Below are 20,596 nucleotides of genomic sequence, written 5' to 3' on the forward strand. Positions count from 1 at the left end.
ACTGACCCCATCACAAGCACAATGACAAACAGAACAGTCTGTATGGCAGGAGGCAGCAGGCCTGCACTAACCCAATTTATTTATTTATTTTAAATATAGGTGAATTGTTTGGTAATGTACATCCAGATACCTTAAGGCAGCTCAGCCCTGATACCCCACATGTTGTAACAGCCTGGGTTAATTATGGTGCATCCCCCCTAGACTCAATAATAGAGGGCCATATATCACTGTTACATACACTGACCTCTGGAGTGTATAAGGGCACACATGTATTGTGTAGGTGAAGCCCATACATATATGGCCGCAGCGCCACTGTATGTGTGGCGGATACAACAGCAGTGAACTGATGGCAGGAATGGCAGCATGGCATACACACAGCCCACTACAGAACAACCCCTGACAGCATGTCATATGTGCAAAGCTTGGTATGTAGGTAGAGGACAGAGGCTGGAACACAGGCTTATATGTGGAAAACTGTTGTCATACACTAAGTAAGTCACTGATGTTACAGGATAATCTGCAACATACCCTTAGTCAGGGATTTGAGGTTAGAAACATAAATGGATGTAGCCGTGTACTGATAGCACTCAACACACACACTGCCAGTGAAATATCTGACACAAGACCTGTGTGGTGGACAGACAATACATGATAGGCACACCTCTGGCCATCAAGAGGATAGGCCCACAGTTGAGAGCTATGCAGACAGACTGCATTCCAAAGTAAACTAGTATGTATACACAAACCCTGTAACACCAGTACTTTACAAAGCATACCACAACTCTACTCACACTCTGTCTGTAGTTCTGGAACCTCCTACAAATATGTAGCTGGCCTAAGTGTGCAGGTTCTCCTGTAAGAGGTATTGCTACCTGCTGTCTGTAACACTGATGCTCACACAGGAAGGATGTCTATCACACAGGGAAGGTAAAGGTACCACGTCCACATGATGTAGGGGTTTATAGTAGGTGGTTGCCATGACAGTGGTAATTGGAAGTACTACACAGCAAGCTGCATGCAGTTAGCAAGTGGAGGACACTGACTGGTGCAGAGGCCATTACCTGATCATGTGCATCAGCTATTAAAGCCATGCTGCAATCTATTCAAAGCAGCTCAATCCATTTACTGGAGAGAGACCAAAAGAGAGAGAGAGAGAGAGAAAGAGAGAAAGAAAAAGAGAAAGAAAGAAAGAAAAAAAAAAAAAAAAGCCTAAGGCAAAGGCAAAGGGCTGGATTCATGAAGGCTTGCACGGAGTCTAAGAGTAGAGTAAGACTCCATGCAGCCAACATGTCCGCCGAGTGAGCCAGGAACAGCTGGTAGAGGCATGCAACAGAGCTCTCAAAACGAGTCCTACATGGACAGGGCTTGGATATGCAAATTACCTCAAATGCAGGCGAAAGCTATGCAAATGAGGTAAATATGCGATAAAGGAAACCCGAACCTGTCCGAGTAAGAGTAGTGTTATTTGCAGAAATGTACTCAGTTGACAACTGAGTACGGTTCTGCAAATAGCAAAACGGAGCCGTGACAGCTCCAAAAAAGGATGCATTTACATGAGGAACCATGCCAATGGCCAAAAATACGGCCATTGGCAATGTTAAGTGATGCCAAAATAAAAATAAAATAACTTTTTTTTTTCATACCGATCTCCGGGGTTTAAGCGTAGCGCAGAGCCGTGCAAATGCACTGCTCTCTAAAAACCAGAAAATCAATAATGAAGATCCACAAACATGGATTTTAATGCTAATATGAATTTACAATGCAAGTGAATGGCAGGCTGAGGACAACATGGCCACCGAGTAGAGGTTGCTAAGGGGGGAAGCTCAGTCTAAGAGATGTAACCAAGCATTAGTAGGCAATCCTATGCAAATGAGGGTTAGGATAGTGAATAGCAAGTTTACATAGCAAATGAGCACAGTCAGTGGAGTGTAGGAGTAGGATAAGGGGAGTAACAGAGTAGAAGATAGGTGACATCATGAAGGGGGTATGTATGAACAAAGTGAAGCTCATTGGAGCAGAGTGGCATGTGTCAGCTGTCATTTACACATCACTGAAAGAGGTGTGTCAAAGGGTAGTCTAGGTAAAGGCAAGAAATTGAAGGTGTATGCCGTGGATAACACCAAAGTTTCTTGCTGAGCATGTATGTGCGCATGTGCGCACCTGTAAACCCGAGTAAGACAGTGTGCACACGTGTAAGCGTGAGTGCACACGTTTAAGCTGGAGTAAGCATGTATAATGCTGTTTAAAGAGTTGTAAGTGCGTTTGAGCCAGTGTGCGCACGTTTTAACAAGAATAAGCAAGTTTTAGTCTGTGTAAGCATGTGTGCGTGTGTGTGAGCTGGTGTGAGCATGTTTGCACTTGTGTGCACAGCGCTGCCCCTCCCGAGGAAACAGAAAGGAAAAAGGAAGCACAACAAACAGTAGAAAGCTACCAGGGAGTACTAGCAGAGCTAGCAGGTGAAAACAATCAGAATCAGGCAATTACACAGGCAGTACACTAGCCCAGCCCAGCACTTAAAACTCAGCAAACAACAGTTCATTATGTTTCTCTCAAGAGACATTGCAACACTGCAGTAAGCTAATAGAAGTGAAAACTGAAAAAGCGTTACTGAGACAAAGAAATGTTAGGGGCTGCCATTGCTGTTATAAGGCGACATATGCAACATGCCGAGGGTGGTGACAATGCAAATGCTGCTGGACAACCCACAGTGAGGAGACGGAGAAGAGTGTACAGGCCCAGGGTAACCTACCAGGGGCTACATGAGCTGGAGATAGTGTAGTGCTATAGAGTGGACAGAGACCTCTTGCAGCAAATTGTTGAGCTGTGCAGGCCACACCTCACACACAGAACCAACAGAGGGGAACCCATCCCAGTGGAAACCAAGGTATGTGTTGGCCTAAGAATATTAGCAACAGGTACCTTCCAGAGACCAACTGGTGATATGATGGGGATATCACAGGCATCAGCATCCAGGGTACTGCACCAGTTCCTGGATGCCATGTCAGCACATGTTGGTGATCATGTATATTTCCTCGATTCCTGTGAGGTATTGGCCAGCAATAAGCGTCTCTTCCAGCAAATACTGGAATACCCTGAGGTAGTGGGTGCAATAGACTGCACGCACATACGCATCAAAGAACCAGCTGGTGAGTGGGGTAAGGTCTACTTCAACCGCAAGGGCTTCCCCTCCATCAACTGCCAGGTCATGTGTGATGCCCAGGGAATAATACTGAATGTGTGTGCTGGCTGCCCTGGAAGCTACCATGATTCCCATATCTGGCATCTGATGCAGCTGTACCAGACATTTCCCAATGGGGACATCCCACATGGTCACCTAGTGGGGGATGCTGGGTATGCACTGGAGCCGTGGCTGATGACACCCATCAGAAATGCACACACACCTGAACAGGAATGCCATAAAGAGGCACACGCACAAACACGAAATGTAATCGAGCGTGTGTTTGGGCTGCTCAAGTCACGGTTCCGGTGCCTGGACACATCTGGTGGAGCCTTGCAGTACTCACCAACTACATATACCCAAATTGTCATGGTATGTGCTATGCTACATAATATGATCCTGCGAAAACAGCTGCAGCAGGACCAGCATAGGCCTGGGCCAAACAGCCCCTCACCATTGCCATGGCCATCACAGGCAGAGCGTGACTTGGAGGAGGAACAACCTGAGCCTGCCCCAGTAGGCAGAAGGAGGCATGCCCAGTATGCTTTGGCCTTGGCAAAGAGGCAACGCATAGCACATACACTGGCTCAGTCGGAACTCTGGAAATGATACCGCTCTCTGACTCGCACATATAGTAAAAGGGATGCCTGAGTTGATACTACCTGCTTTCAAACATGTAAAGGGAGTTTAGTATGTGCATCTGACATAGGCAGCCCTGCTGTACTACCTGAGGCATGATTGCCATGTGTTAAGCAATATAAAGCAGTGCTAAACAACATTTACCACCATGTAGTATATGTAAACAAAATCGCACACACCAACTAGCACAACTGTGGTCAATGTTGAGTAATATTGGGCAACGTCCAGCAATGTTGGTTAATATTGAGCAATGTTGGACAAGCTTGGTCTAAGTGTGGCATAGCCGAACAAAAGCCAACATGCTCATATTTGCTCTACTGGCCCTTAAGCAGTCTGGTCTGCTCAGTATGAAAATATAAAGCAGTGATGGGCCTTGCACCCAGGATACTGTGCACTATAGTCATAGTACTGAACAACTAAACCATAACAGTATTGTAGTGGTCAGCCTGTAGGAAGAAATGTTGATAAGTCTATGCAAAGTATCTCATGGAAACCCTGCAGGCACAGCATAATCCCTGTTGAGTTATGACACAAAGGTGAGTCCTGCAGTAAGAATAGAACCTGACGTTCAACATACACTTTATAAATGTTAATATTGGTCATGTTCATACACATCAACAAATGTAGTGGACCTCAAACAGCAACATACTGAAAGGTCACACTGGGCATGCTCACACACTTGAATAAATGAGACAAATGTCAGGCAACAAAACACTGAAAGCCTGAACTGGGCATGCTCACCCACTTAGGCCATGTCTGAGTATAGCAGTGGGCCACACATATCTGGCAGTTGCATGTGTTAACCCAGGAACCTCTCACTATCCAGCAATCCACCCTGTTAACACAGTTATATGACAACAGACACATATATAATATAGTGGAACCCTGTCATAATCAAATATGTTCTGCAGATACCTAAGTTGTTCATAGAAAGTGGGAAAGCAAAGACGATAAAAACCTGCAAACAGTATCATCAATAAACATTGTGCATCCCGAACATTATCATAGGTTCAGAGGTCGATACTAGGCTATCTGCCCTAGGTCATGTACAAGCCTAGCCAGAGTGTGTTTGGCTTTCGTAACCCTGTCAGATTTCTACACTGTGCCTGTGAATAGTAGGTCACACAAGATAGCCCATTTATGTTTAGTCTATTGTGCCTCTGTCTAGCAGGGACCCAGAAGATATCCCAGGGGTAAACATACGATCACCCATCCACTTGTCAAGATGTCTCCTGTAGGTGGTCAGTGGGTGGCTCTGCCTATGCGAAACCGGGATTACAATCTGGAGTGAGTGGAGCCTCTGGGATAAAAATCTGTCCCTCCAGCATGTCCTATTAACATCTGTGCTGAGGTATATGTCCCTGGAGTGTGTAGCTCCAAGGGAGTCGGATATCCTGAGGTGGAGCATGTCCATTAATTCTGGGTTGGATATTTCTGTAAACAACAGGCACACATCACATCCGAGTAGGCGGTAAGTGACTGAGTAGAGCTGGAGTTACTGTATCCGAACTTTGCAGGGCATCCATGTGAGTCCCTAGATCTGCTTGTTGAGGAACTTTTGTGGCCATTACAGTTGCTGCAGGTGTCGGGTAAGGTACATCCCAAATGCGGCATTGTAACCAAACATGGTCGTGATGAGTATAGGGGCACAATGACCTTTCTTGATCTAGATGTGAAACCATATGGGATAAGGTGGGCTATATAGAAGGTCTGTCTAACCACTTTGGCAATGTGATTGTCAAAGGCGAGAGTACGAACAAGTCGTGTCCCCAAACACCTAACAACTCCTACCATATGTAATGGATTACTACCTATGTGGTAATGTGTGGGCATGTTGTAATTCCCAAAGGGGATGATTATGCAACTAATGGCATTTAGCTGTAGGACATGGCTCAGGCACCAGTCATCCATCTCTGTGAGACCCTGTTTGAGTATGCATGTGCCAGCTGGAGAGTTGATTATGGCATCCAGTTTGCAGTCATCTGCGAACATGGTCAGCCATATTCCTCCTGTGTTAGCCTGTATGTCAGACAAATATATACTGAACAAGGGAGGTCCCAGGACTGAGCCTTGTGGGATGCCATGTGTAACTGGTGTATAGTCAGACATGGCACCTGCAATACTGACCATGTGGGTGCTATCCCTGATCCAGGTAGCAATCCATCGTGTGAGATATGTGTTGATATCGACGCTGGTGAGCCTATGCATAATGGCTGAGTGGGGTATTGTGTTGAAGGGTTTTGCAAGGTCCAGGTAGGCTGTGTGGACAACTGTCCCTACATCGATGGACCTGGTAACTGTTTAAGGAAAACAAACAGGTTCAAGAGGCAAGATCTGCCCACAACAACGCTGAAATGTGTAGGACACAGTGTCTGTAGATTTCTGATGTCTGTGTGTATAAGTCCCATGACAATACGCTCCATAGCTTTGCAGAACAGGCTAGTTAGGCTTATAGGGTGATATTGTCTGTGGTCCGTTGTGGCACCAACTCTGTGGAGCGGGACCACTGTTGCTGTACACCATTCCTTGGGTACATATCCTGTAGTAACTCTGATATTGAGGGTTACGTCTGTCATGAAGCTCGTGTAAGACGCAGGCCGGGACACCGAATGGTCCCATTGATGCTGTGTTGTCTGCTTTGGGGAGGGCAGCACTCACCTGTTTATTTGTGATGTCAGGGAGGTTACACTCTGTTGGGATGGACAGTTGCTCCTTAGGAGGGATGGGGGGACATCTGCACTGAAACTGTTTGCCAGGATGTTTGCAATGTCAGTGGGTTTAGGGCATGTTTAGTCAGTATGCAGTAACTCACAGCATATCAGTGAGTGTCCACCCAGGTTCCTGACATAACTGAAGAAGACCTTGTGATTGTCCTACGTGTCTGGTGCAATTGTCCATTAGAAGCAGGCCTTAGATAAATTCATAAGTGATCATAGCTATCTGCTAGTACAGATCACAGATGCCTTCCTTGTCTGGGATTGAACACTATCATGTAGTAGCTTCCTCCTTTCATTGTATAGCTTATTAATGGCCGGGGTCTACCAGACAGGTCCCCTGCCATTGGAGGAGTGAGTCTTGTTGTTATTTGGGATAGCACGATCCATGCAGACCACTAGGTGTCCATAGAATGTGTATGTAAAGGATTCAGCAGTCTGAGCCGTATTTACCACTGTCCCAGGGTCTCTGAAGAATACCACCTTGGTTTGGAGAAGTGAGATGTTTGCTTTTGAGAAGTTCACCAAGATTACCCAGAATGGGTGTGGGGATGGGATATGGATGTCCAGTGAGATAAATGTATGTTCTGACCTTACCAATGAGGGGTATATAGCTGGTGTGGAACATAGAGTCCCCATGTTGGTGATGATCAGGTCCAATATTTTTTCCCCTCTTGTGGGTGTAGTGACCGGTTGTGCCATAGCCTATGAGTTTACAAATAGTAGCAACTGTTGGGCGAGGGTATTGGGGCTTGAGTAGTATCCCCAGTCAATGTTTGGGTATTTGAAGTCACCCAATATAATGGTGTTTGGGGAGACCTTCATATTCTCCAGTGTTCCTAGGAAAGCCGAGTGTGGTTCCTGAGTTTGGGAGGGTTGTCTGTAGCAAGCAACAAACTGAAAGGCAGTTTTGCACAATGTTAGTTGCATATGTATGGTCTGCGATGCTTCATGCAGTGCTACTAACCCGGAGGTGTGTGTATCTGTGATGTATATGGATACTCCCCCTATTTGTGTTGGCCATTCCGAGTCGTGTGGTCAGAAAGCATGGTATGAAATATAACCTGGTAGTGCTGGTGTGCATTTGTGAGCCTGAACCAGGTGTCTGTTAGTGCACAGATATCGCTATTCTCCATACTGAGGAGAGTTCTGACTGGGTGCAATTTGAGGGTAACACATCTGGTGTTGAGCAGCATTACCCTTAGTTTCATTTACTCTGTAATGTCTATGGAGGTGGGTTTGTCTTTTGAGCCCCACTTAAAAAAGGCACTATGGTGGTAGCAAGAACCTTAGCCAGTATTCGAAAGTCCAAGGGTGACAGGTGCAAACTGTCCATAGCAAAGCTATGTGGCATGTCGAACATGTCACCCCAGGCTGACGGACACTGGATCCCCTTTGAATGACACCACTATGTTAGCCAACTGTTAAATGTGATAAGTTTGTCTGTATACTGTGACATCATACTTGGTGAGTGTAAGATGCTACAAAAGGTCAGGGTCATACTGGCCTGGGCTACATGATCAGAGAGTTCCTCTATGTATCATGTCATGTGGTCCAGGGAGGAACATCTGAGGTTTTACGCACCAGCATGGACAATGATGGAGCCATTTCTGTACTTGCTTGGAGTGACCTGAGTGCATGTGTTATGTGGCAGATCCTGGCACCCGACAGACAGCCCAAAGTGACCATCCCCTTGTTCGGCCTGGTGAGTGGGACATCAGTGTGTCTGACAATAAGTGTCACCTATTACAAGTGTATTAGGTGTGTTGTTTAGCCTGAAGGGCAGTGAGTGTGTGGCACACTGACATTGTGAACTATGTGATATGTGGGTATTGTAGTGGGGTAGCAGTTGTTTGTGTGTCTGCTTTAGAGGTCTCTGCTGCTTAGGCAGAGTTTATTTAGAGCCTTCGAGTATGTTTATGTGTGATAATGTGGTTTGATTGCTGTTGCTATAGGTTTATGTGAGACTGATATGTGGTGTGTGTGGTTACCTTCACCACCTGATAGACTGTGCCAGTCATGGGTCGAGAGAGCTCAGCCTCCTGCATGTCTATATAGTTGCATCTCTCACATATATCTGAGTTTGTTGGGAGGAGGAAAGGGTTGTCTGTGTACATGAGACAGTTGTGACATTGTGTCAAAATCACAATATTCACCATCTGGACTGGAGAGTACACATGAAACCGACCCCTGGACATGCCAGGATATTATGATGACATACTCTGTAGACTGATCACAAAGGATCAGTAGGGTATTAAGTGTGTAAAAGAGTATAACAGGGATTAGTGCTCAGGTTTGTCTGTGTTTTGTAAAGAGTAGCTGCGAAGGAGTCCAGACGGAATCATTACACCTCCTTCAGCTATGTCATAAATAGCAATGTACACTCATATATGTCCTGAGTCAGGTCCAACTGTACTTGACTGACAATGCCGACATCCTGTCAGACAGGCCCATATATACATACCCACCTCCCACTGACGAAAGTCCCTATCATCATACCAGGAGATATCACATGTAGAATGGGTGAACAGCTCCCCCCAAAGCTGATAGCATGGCAGCAGTTGGATTACATTGTTTCCCTATATGTGTCATGAATGAACTACAGAACAAACAGATCCTGCACCTGAACAGTCTGTTGAGCCTCACCCTCTCCACAGGATCTGGAACCATTGAATGTGTTACAGCAACATATGTCACTCCCCAAAAGTGTTGGTGCACAACACACCATGGGAAGTATAGTCCAGTAAGCCTATGAAGTCTGATCTGCAAGGCCATGGAGTCCATCATGGTTGAAGACATAAACAGAGATATTGGAAGCTGACAAACACACAACCCTACCAACTGCGGTATGTTCATGTTCAGATCATGGTCCCTAAACATGCTAGACTGTTTGCAAGGCAGCCACCCAGGACATACATCACTGAACGGAGCTACACATGTCTCACATAGACTTTGAATAGCCCTTTATCAACATCCCAGACACATGTCATATCCACAAAAACAACAATCTGTGCATAAATATGTGTTGACATATGAAGGAATGTCACTTTGTCCACAGATAGATCACACAAACTAAGAATTATGTGGTCCTGTTCAAGCTGTTGGCACCTACCGACCCACATGGCTCATTCCTGGGATTGCATAAATCAAAGTGTACACACATTACCATGTCCAGTCGGATGATGTCAGCATCCTACAAATATAGCGGGAAAAAAGAAACCGCCCAGTAAGGCATATAGTGCGTGTTTGAATCCTGCAATTGCTGACTGTGTATGTGTGTGATTTCCTTTGAGAGGAGTGCCCTTTTTGGAGACTGGGAAAACATGTTAAAAGAGGTACATTCCTCTTTGGAAAGTCTGATGATGTCAGCATCCTACAAATATAGCAGGAGAAAACAAAACACCCAGTAAAGTATATAGCATGCCATGTTAATGCGTATCTCTGTGGTATCATAACATAGTTAAGTAGGGGTTTAAATCCTGCAATTGCTGACTGTGTGTGAGAGATTTTCTTTGAGGGGAGGGTCCTTTTTGGAGACTGGGAAAACACATTAAAAGAGGTACATTCCTCTTTGGAAAGTCTGATGATGTCAGCATCCTACAAATATAGCAGGAGAAAACAAAGCACCCGTTAAAGCATACAGTGTGCTGTATTAATGCGTATCTCTGTAGTATCAAAACATAGTTAGGTAGGAGTTTGAATCCTGTAATTGCTGACTGTGTGTGATTTTTCTTTGAGGGGAGTGCCCTTTTTGGAGACTGGGAAAAAACATTAAAAGAGGTACATTCCTCTTTGGAAAGTCTGATGATGTCAGCATCCTACAAATATAGCAGGAGAAAACAAAACACCCAGTAAAGCATATAGTGCATCGTGTTAATGCGTATTTCTCTAGTATCATAACATAGTTAGGTAGGGATTTGAATCATACAATTGCTGGCTGTGTGTATGTGTGTGATTGCCTTTGAGAGGAGTGCCCTTTTTGGAGACTGGGAAAACACATTAAAAGAGGTACATTCCTCTTTGGAAAGTCTGATGATGTCAGCATCCTACAAATATAGCAGGAGAAAACAAAGACCCAGTAAAGTAGATAGCTTGCTGTGTAAATGCCTATCGCTTTAGTATAATAACATAATTAAGTAGGGGGTTGAATCTTGCCATTGCTGTGTGGGGGGGTGTATGTGTATGATTTCCTTTGAGAGTAGTGTCCTTTTTGGAGACTGGGAAAACACATTAAAAGAGGTACATTCCTCTTTGGAAAGTCTGATGATGTCAGCAACCTACAAATATAGCAGGAGAAAACAAAGCACCCATTAAAGCATACAGCATGCTGTATTAATACGTATCTCTGTAATATCAAAACATAGGTAGGAGTTGGAATCCTGCAATTGCTGACTGTGTGTGTGATTTTGTTTGAGGGGAGTGCCCTTTTTGGAGACTGGGAAAAAACATTAAAAGAGGTACATTCCTCTTTGGAAAGTCTGATGATGTCAGCATCCTACAAATATAGCAGGAGAAAACAAAACACCCAGTAAAGCATATAGTGCATCATGTTAATGCGTATTTCTCTAGTATCATAACATAGTTAGGTAGGGATTTGAATCCTACAATTGCTGGCTGTGTGTATGTGTGTGATTGCCTTTGAGAGGAGTGCCCTTTTTGGAGACTGGGAAAACACATTAAAAGAGGTACATTCCTCTTTGGAAAGTCTGATGATGCCAGCATCCTACAAATATAGCAGGAGAAAACAATGCACCTAATAAAGTATATAGTGCGCTGTGTTAATGTGTATCTTTCTAGTATCATGACCTAGTTAAGTAGGGGTTTGAATCCTGCAATTGCTGTCTGTGTGGGAGGTGTGTGATTTCCTTTGAGAAGAGTACCCTTTTTGGAGACTGGGATAACACATTAAAAGAGGTACATTCCTCTTTGGAAAGTCTGATGATGTCAGCATCCTACAAATATAGCAGGAGAAAATAAAGACCCAGTAAAGTATGTAGCTCGCTGTATAAATGCCTATCGCTTTAGTATAATAACATAGTTAAGTAGGGGTTTGAATCCTGCAATTGCTGTGTGGGTGGGGTGTATGTGTATGATTTTCTTTGAGAGTAGTGCCTTTTTGGAGACTGGAAAAACACATTAAAAGAGGTACATTCCTCTTTGGAAAGTCTGATGATTGTGTGTGATTTCCTTTGAGAGGAGTGCCCTTTTTGGAGACTGGGAAAACACGTTAAAAGAGGTACATTCCTCTTTGGAAAGTCTGATGATGTCAGCATCCTACAAATATAGAAGGAGAAAACAAAACACCCAATAAAGCATATAGTGTGCCGTGTTAATGCGTATTTCTGTAGTATCATAACATAGTTAGGTAGGGGTTGGAATCCTGTAATTGCTGACTGTGTGTGTAATTTTCTTTGAGGGGAGTGCCCTTTTTGGAGACTGGGAAAACACATTAAAAGAGGTACATTCCTCTTTGGAAAGTCTGATGATGTCAGCATCCTACAAATATAGCAGGAGAAAACAAAACACCCAGTAAAGCAGATAGCGTGTCGTGTTAATGTGTATCTTTCTAGTATCATAACGTAGTTAGGCAGGGGCTTGAATCCTGCAATTGCTGACTGTGTGGAAGGTGTGTGCATTTGTGTGATTTCATTTGAGAAGAGTGCCCTTTTTGGAGACTGGGAAAACACATTAAAAGAGGTACATTCCTCTTTGGAAAGTCTGATGATGTCAGCATTCTACAAATATAGCAGGAGAAAAAAAAAACCCAATAAAGTATATAGCGCGCTGTGTAAATGCATCTCTCTCTAGTATAATAACATAGTTAAGTAGGGGTTTGAATCGTGCAATTGCTGTGTGTGGGGGATGTATGTGTGTGATTTCTTTTGAGAGTAGTGCCCTTTTTGGAGACTGGAAAACACATTAAAAGAGGTACATTCTTCTTTGGAAAGTCTGATGATGTCAGCATCCTACAAATATAGCAGGAGAAAACAAAACACCCAGTAAAGTATATAGCGCCATATTAATGCGTATCTCTCTAGTATCATAACATAGTTTGGTAGGGGTTTGAAACCTGCAATTGTTGAGTCTGTGTGGCACTGTTGGTCAATGCAGTGTGGGTTTTGCTTTTAATATGGTATGACATATCAGGATTAAAACAGTATGTGCATTGCACACATCAGGTATCTGTGTGGTAAATAAATATATGTACATGTGACCTCAATTAGTACATAGGTGTGAAGCCTGCATACTACATGATTACATTTTTTTCCTTTGACAGATTGTGCCGCTGCTTCTCAGATCATAGGTCACATATGTATGTATGTGACAAGGCCGGCCACTGTAGTGATCTGTGGCCAAGGTCATCTGTGCCAAACACACCCATGACAATTTCTATAGAGTAGTGTGAGTGAGGGTACATGCCTGGGGTATATGTCAGACGTTCATACACAACAATGACTGGCAATAATGGACAGTCATTATAGGTGTACAACAGCCTTGTGGATATGCATTCAGCCCCCTAATGTCTTATGTGATACACCGAGGGACTCCACAATACCTCTGGATATGTGGATACCAAGGGATAGATGACATAACACGTGGCTGTATGTACACATTGGTACCCAACATACATATTGGGGGCTACCACCTATGAGTTACTGTCAGGATAGTATGTATAGTAAATGTGGATGACTATGCCATAGTCAGCTTAGTGCAATACAGCATGTGTCGGACAACAGGCATCTGTCTGTATGATACTCTTGTGTAGGATATGTGTCCCATCCAGAGAATGCATTGTAGGCCAATGCATGCATTTCCAGATGTGGATGGACATATCCCTAGTGTGTTTGCATGTACCTAAGAGGCCTATATGCCAAACAGGTGTGGTCCCAGGAATGGGTGGTGGTCAATACCACTGGTTACTGTTATAATATAGTAACAGAAGGATCCAACTGTTACTGAGTTCCCTACAACTGTGTGTCAGTTGTCAGGACATCATCTAATGATTGGTTATAGTCATGCTGTTGAGGTTGTGTATACTACCAGAATGCAAAACATTGACAGATATTAACAGTATCACCCACAGCATAGTGTCAACCCATGTCATACACACATGTGTACCCATGTTAGTACATATCTGTAGAAGAATGCATACTGGCCATCGAGAGATACTATGAGATGTTAACAATGTGTAAAACAGGGTATGTCACAAGTCCCATGTGTCCACTATGCACGTACATGCAGACAGTGCGCACCAACCATGTTCACAGATGTACACCTGCTAATCTGTACTTCACATATCACACATGTACTGTCCACTCACTAATACATGCTGGCAACACTATACACTTCAGCCAAGTGGCACATGGGTGGACAATACATACTCAGACATAACACTGGTGTAAACAATGCCACATTGACAATCACAGCTTTGATGCATCATGCCTGCTCAGATATACCTACAAGGATATCATTACACTTTCCTGTTGACAACTTGCTAATATTGCTACACTGCTATAATGTCACCCTGTGCATCAGCACCATGTTAGCATGTTCCTGTATCAATGTTACAGATGACAGGAGGTGGCACAGGTGTCATCATATGCACAGGATGTGTTGTTGGTTTGCCAGAGCCCGACATTGACCCATCCAATCAACATGTCTGTGTGTGTGTGTGTGTGTGTGTGTGTGTGTGTGTGTGTGTGTGTGTGTGTGTGTGTGTGTGTGTGTGTGAGGGACAACAGTATAGCATGGGCCAATGTTGATGTAATGTGTGTGTGTATGTGTGAGCACTAGTTGTTTGGTTAATGTATGTGTGTCTGCATGCACACAACTCCACCATGTGGCTGCCATATACGGGAGGTTGTGGGACAGCCACAGACTGTTTCTGCCAAGCTGTACAGATCACTGTCTCTGGCCTCGGGCACAATACCTATGCCTGGCAGGGGTGCTATGGACAGTATCAGGTACCAACCCTGACTGGGTACGATCATCAGAGGCAGAGGTATGTCGAGTGGACTCATGTCCCTCCTGGGACTGGCCAGAGCCACGTGCACATGGTCTACTAGGACGGTCAATCAACAGGCCAGCCCCAGCATTGCTGGGGCTGGTACTGCCACTACAGGAGCGGCTGTGATCTGTGGGCCGTCTGTGACGACTGCCAGCTGTTGATGTTGCTGGCATGCATCCGCGTCGACGTCTCAACCATCCCGTATGGTCCTGGCTCATGGAAAACACATTGTGGAGGGCATCTAATGTCTCCCCCAACATCTATCAATGACCTCGGTGTAATTCCAGATGGCACCGGCAAGGTCACGGATGCTGTCATTGTTAGCAGTGTAATGGGCCCTCTGCGCCCTTAGTCCCTGTCTGGTGTACCATTCCATATGTGCCTGTGCCTGCATTACAGCTCAGAACATACTCGAGGTTGTAAGACCTGTGAGGGCACGTTTGCCAGGGGCAATACGACCAGCGGTGCTCCCCCAAGAACCCCTGGACATCCGCCTATGTGGTACCATTCCAGGAATCCGGGTATGGCTGCTGTGAGGGGATGCAAGTGCCATGGGTACCACACTATCCTGGTCAATGCCAACTGTATGCTGTCCCTCGGCTAAGGCCATTGGTGATGAGGGATGTATTGGCAGTATGAGTGTGCACATAGATGGGGTGGAACGCTGTGTACTGTCAATTGGCGGACCAACGACAGACCCTGTCAAACCTGCCTGTGCCACAATACATGTCTCATCATCTCCGCTATTTTGGCAGTGACTTCAGGTTCCCTACCGCATTCAGCCACCCCAAACTTAGCACCTGTGAGAGGAAGACAGGAAACACACTTTACAATCTGTACATGATGTTAGCTCACATGTACACATGCACACATGCACACATGCACACATGAACACATGCACACATGCACACATGCACACATGAACACATGCACACATGAACACATGCATACATGAACACATGAACACATGCACACATGCACACATGCACACATGAACACATGCACACAAATACACTCCTCACTACAGCAGATGCACAAACACACCAGCAATCCAACACATACTCAATAGTGGGTGAAGGTGGGTGACAGTATCACAAGGCAAACAGTCACCTCAGACATGTCAGCATGCAGAATATGTGTTGCTCAAGACCATGCAGTGCGAGTGTAGATGACCCTATTTAATGACAGTATACATGGCTTTGATGCATGTGTGTAGTTGTTCAGTGATTGGCTACACCCTGGAACACAATGTGTGCATGGACACAACATTGCTGTGCAAGTATTATCAGCTCTGCAATGTCCTGTGCACCATCACTCACAGGAATACATACCATGGCTGCATGTGTTATCTGTGTGATACATAGATTTCCATGTCTGATTACAGTGTCTGTATCCATAGCAGATAATAGTGGGCACAGGTGTAGCACATGCATGCTATGTACACACACGGGATGAGTGGTGCATGTAGACGTGAAGGAATCCAAATGCTCCACATGGCCATTGTACAGTGGTTATGGTGAGTGTGGGACATATTTCAGATATGTCGGTGCCAGTCATGATATGGCATGCTACACGACTGCAACATTAAATACCACACATATCCAATGTGTGTCATGTGACCTATACACCCAATAGCATTCCAGGACATATATGTGTCACTTTGTACAGATGGCGACTGCTATGCATATTGTGTATACTGGCATATGTAAGTACACACACAACATGCTATGCATATTGTGTATAGGTGCATATGTCTGCACACACACAACATTGAGGTGCAAAGCAATGACTGCTATGTGTAGTACTGTGGTCACTGTAACTGGATGGGGTGTAGTACCATGAGCCATCATCATCATGCATGATGTGGTCACTCACAGCTACTAATGTGTGACAGACCACTGCATAGCATGCTGTACCTGAACTGCAGTGCCGTGGCTACTTTCACAATTACACAGCCACTTTGTACATGGGTGTGTGAGGTGCCCAATAGGGAGCATTGCCTAACATGACTGTGTTGTGTGTTGAAGAGTGTTGCACAGCCCCATGATAGGCCTCTACCCCTGAGGTATATCATGTGTGTGTGGATGACATGTGGGATATTGAAGTGTGACCTTACAGCAGGTGTGTGGTAATGCCATATGTAGCATGTTGAGGTGCACTGCGTATGATAAACGTGTTATGTTGTGTACAGCTGTAGCAACTATGCCTATCCAATGTGCAGTACGGTATTACCACAACTGCGTCTGATGCAATGTGTATTGCATGTCATTGAGGCAGCTACTGACATTACTGAGCTGTGCAACGTCTTTCAGCAAACATGCACGACATGCATTATGCGTAGGTGTGTTACGTGTACATGGCCTACACCTCACCTATGACATGCACATTTCATTACCAACATTGCAGTTATACCACACTCACCAGCATGGATTGTCTGCCCTGCTGTCACACCAGAGGGACCTAAGAGAATATGAGAGAGTTTGTCAGTGGCCACAACTGTGGCATTGCTACTGTGGGTTTGCTAAACTACAGTAGAACAACAGTCGACAGTCACAGGTGTACAGATAATATTCCAAATATCAGTATTGCACAACACTAGGCAGCACAACTGCTAAACACACAGTACACATCTCACGTAAACATAATCTAACAATACAGGTAACTGTAGTCTACAGATAGGGCATGTTACATGCATGCTCCATGTGAACATGCTGGGTGGCTCTGGCCTCCATGACAACACATGTCTGTCGGACTTGCTGTTGTCCAGGAGCTACCATGCTTAGGAGCAGCTCCTCCACTCTGGTGAGGGGGGATGAATGGCCACCCCACCACCTGTGGCAAGCTGTTGTCTATGGATATCAGATGCACGCTGTTGGACATGTCTAATTAAATCAATGCAGTGATGGCGTACCTGCTCATATGTCCAGTTATGCATGCCTATGTCATTTACCCAATGGACAAGATCTTGCCACAGTGCAGTCAGCTCATGCTGGTGCTGGCTGCTTCTGGAAAACAGCAGTGTGTAGTGCTGCACCAGGCTTTGCTGGATCTCCTCTTCCTCCACTGCTGTGTAACAAGGGTTACGTTGGTGGGCCATCAGGCTGAAAGAGAAATGAACAATATGTGTGAGTGAGTCCTGTGGCATACTTTACACCCTTAACCACAGATATCACTTCACTGCCATATATACTATCCGTGTGTCTGTCAGAGGATACACATGTTCAATACCACATATTGGTTCTCAGGCCACAACTGACTAACAGTGCCTGGCACACTCTATATATCAAACCACTATACAACAATACCTGGCACACTGTTTGTGACACAGTGCACAACCTCACCACAGGGGTATATATCACGCTAATGCATGAACAAAGATGTCATCCATTGCAATGAATGTAAAGTACAGTTACAGTAGTACCAGTAAACCACCCTAGTCGTTGATGCCATAGCCCTGCCTAACATATGTGCACAGTTGTTAATATAGGTGGCATACTGCTGTAACAGAGTATATATGTTGCTAGATACACACGTATACCCTGTAACACACATATGATTGCAGCCATGGTACAGGCATAATTACACACACATCAGACAAACATGCAACACACCACTGTATGCCAACACAGGTGAGCTTTACCTGTGTACCATACAGTACTGTGTGCCACTACTTACAAACCCTTATGCCTGAGTTATGTCTTCTGTGCAGACTACAGGAAACACACAAGACAGTGTTTCCAAGCAATGTGAACACACACCATACTGTGCTGTTTAGTCCTACAGCTTCAGGTAGTGCTACACTTCATATGGGAGTCGGATTCACCAGCAGTACCACTCACTAAGCATACATATATTGTTTTAGCCTACAATGGGACACCATAGTCATCAACAAGGAACTATGTCACATCATATGCCATGCTACTATGTCTGCCTAACAATAACATACACATCTTTTGCTGGCCTCACAGCTAGGATAGACACTACCATGTCAGATACAACTTCACACTACGCTATCACACCTTTACAGACCTTGCACACATTCAGCGTTACACTTATTCAACCTCACATAGCAGGTATTGCATTGAGTACATGTGTGAGTGCATAGTGTCATAGGTAGGTGATTTGCTATTGGCCCTAGGGCCTACAGCAGTCTAGCCATATGCTACCATGGCCTTTGCCACACATTTACTTTGATTTTACTTGCCCCTGTCAACCAGAAACACAGAGGGGATTCCTGGGGTGTATTACCAATCTCCCAAACAATCATCAGGGGTATTTATGACAACTGCTAATGAGGTGCCTTGTTTGCTATTGCTAGGTGGTCTATTCCAGAGTATGGCATATCTCTGAGATATGAACCTATCCCTCCAGCATGTGCTGTTTAGTGAGCTGACGAGGTTTAGGGCCCTAGAGCGTGTAGCCCGGAGGGATTGTGATATGTTGCCATGGTGGATGTCACACAGCTATGGGTCTGACATACCTCTGTATGTCCAGCAGAGGTCACCTTTGTGTGGACTGTATGCAATACAGTCTAGCCCTGGTTTTGTGAGTCAGTCTGCATAGGGCATCTGTTTGAGGCCAGTATTACCCTTTGTGATGTATGTCTGCGGCCTTTCCATTTGCTGTAGTTGTCATGTGATGTACATACCACACGGGGCATTGTGATGAGTAGAGGGGAGCACTGACCTATATTTCCCTAGATGACACACCTGTTGTCATGACAAATACCACATAGACAGATTACAAGTCTAGTGTGGCACTGTCTTTATCAAAGGGGAGGCTACTGTCCACCTGTGTCCAATGTTCCCTTATCACACCTTCAGTGTTAGGTAGATTTCTACCTATGTGGTAGTTAATGGGTACAGTGTTTTGGAAAGGAGGAACGGCACTGCAGTGTCTACAGTCCATGCCTTGGTCACCACACACCTGTTGCAGTACATATGACCCTGTGTGTCTCTCTCAATATATGTATATGTATATATATATATATATATATATATATATATATATATATATATATATATACATATTTATACACATACATGTACACATCTATGGCTGTACATATAGATGTACATATAGGCACATGTACAGTCCACCTTTCATGGTGGGGATATCACTTATGTGACAGTTGTGGGATGTACAGTTATGTGATTATATTGCACAGTGTTGTGCAGAATGCATTTTGGTGTCCTCAGCCCATGTAGATTTAGCAGGCGTCACTGGCTGTAACACAGCAAATCTAACAAATCAGTCCCACAGCGTTTAACCACCATATGACATATATCAGCACTGCATGCTGTTTTCTATGCCTCACACTACGACCTACATAGATATATGCACATAACAACCTTCAATGACATATATGTGTCCACCCTTCTCTAACAGTTGCAGTATGTCCCTTGCCCTATGCACATGTGCAGATACAGATAGATACGTACTGCTGCCACATATGGATGATTTGCAGTGTGTAGAGTACTCTTCAGGAACATCTACTACATGCCGGCACATAAATATGAGTTACATACCTTACCTTTGTTTTCCCTGCTCCGTCTGTTGTTACTGTTTTGTTGGGTTTTTTTTTTTTTTTGTTTGTTTTATTTTTTTTTTTTGGTTGTTTGTTTTGGGTTTTCTCTGTCTGTTTCTGTTTCTGTCTCTGTTTCTGTCTCTTTTGTCTGTGTCTCGGTCTCTCTCACTCTCTATCTCCCTGTTCCTGCAATGATATTATTGCATGTGTGGACAGCAGGTACAGCCTGCTTTTCTAGGTATCTGCACATGTGCATGTGACAGCCTCTACACCAATTGCTGCCCACCATTCAGTAATTGCATGCAGCCTGCTGTGTGGTGATTGCAGTACTCACTGTGATTGCAGCCCACTGCTATAAAATGCTAGGTTAGGTAGGCGTAGCCCTTTCAGCTTTCCAAGGTGGGGCCCATGCTTGTTTGCTCTGGACACAGTTGTGTCAGTCAGAAGGTTGGTATATGTCTCTTATCTGAAGCTAGGGTTGTAGACAGTGATATGCATGTTGTACTCAAACCTGAAAGTTGCTGCTTCCA

The sequence above is a fragment of the Protopterus annectens genome, chromosome 3.part0, assembly GCF_019279795.1.
Source record: "Protopterus annectens isolate FY-2018-M chromosome 3.part0, PAN1.0, whole genome shotgun sequence".
NCBI lineage: Eukaryota > Metazoa > Chordata > Ceratodontiformes > Protopteridae > Protopterus > Protopterus annectens.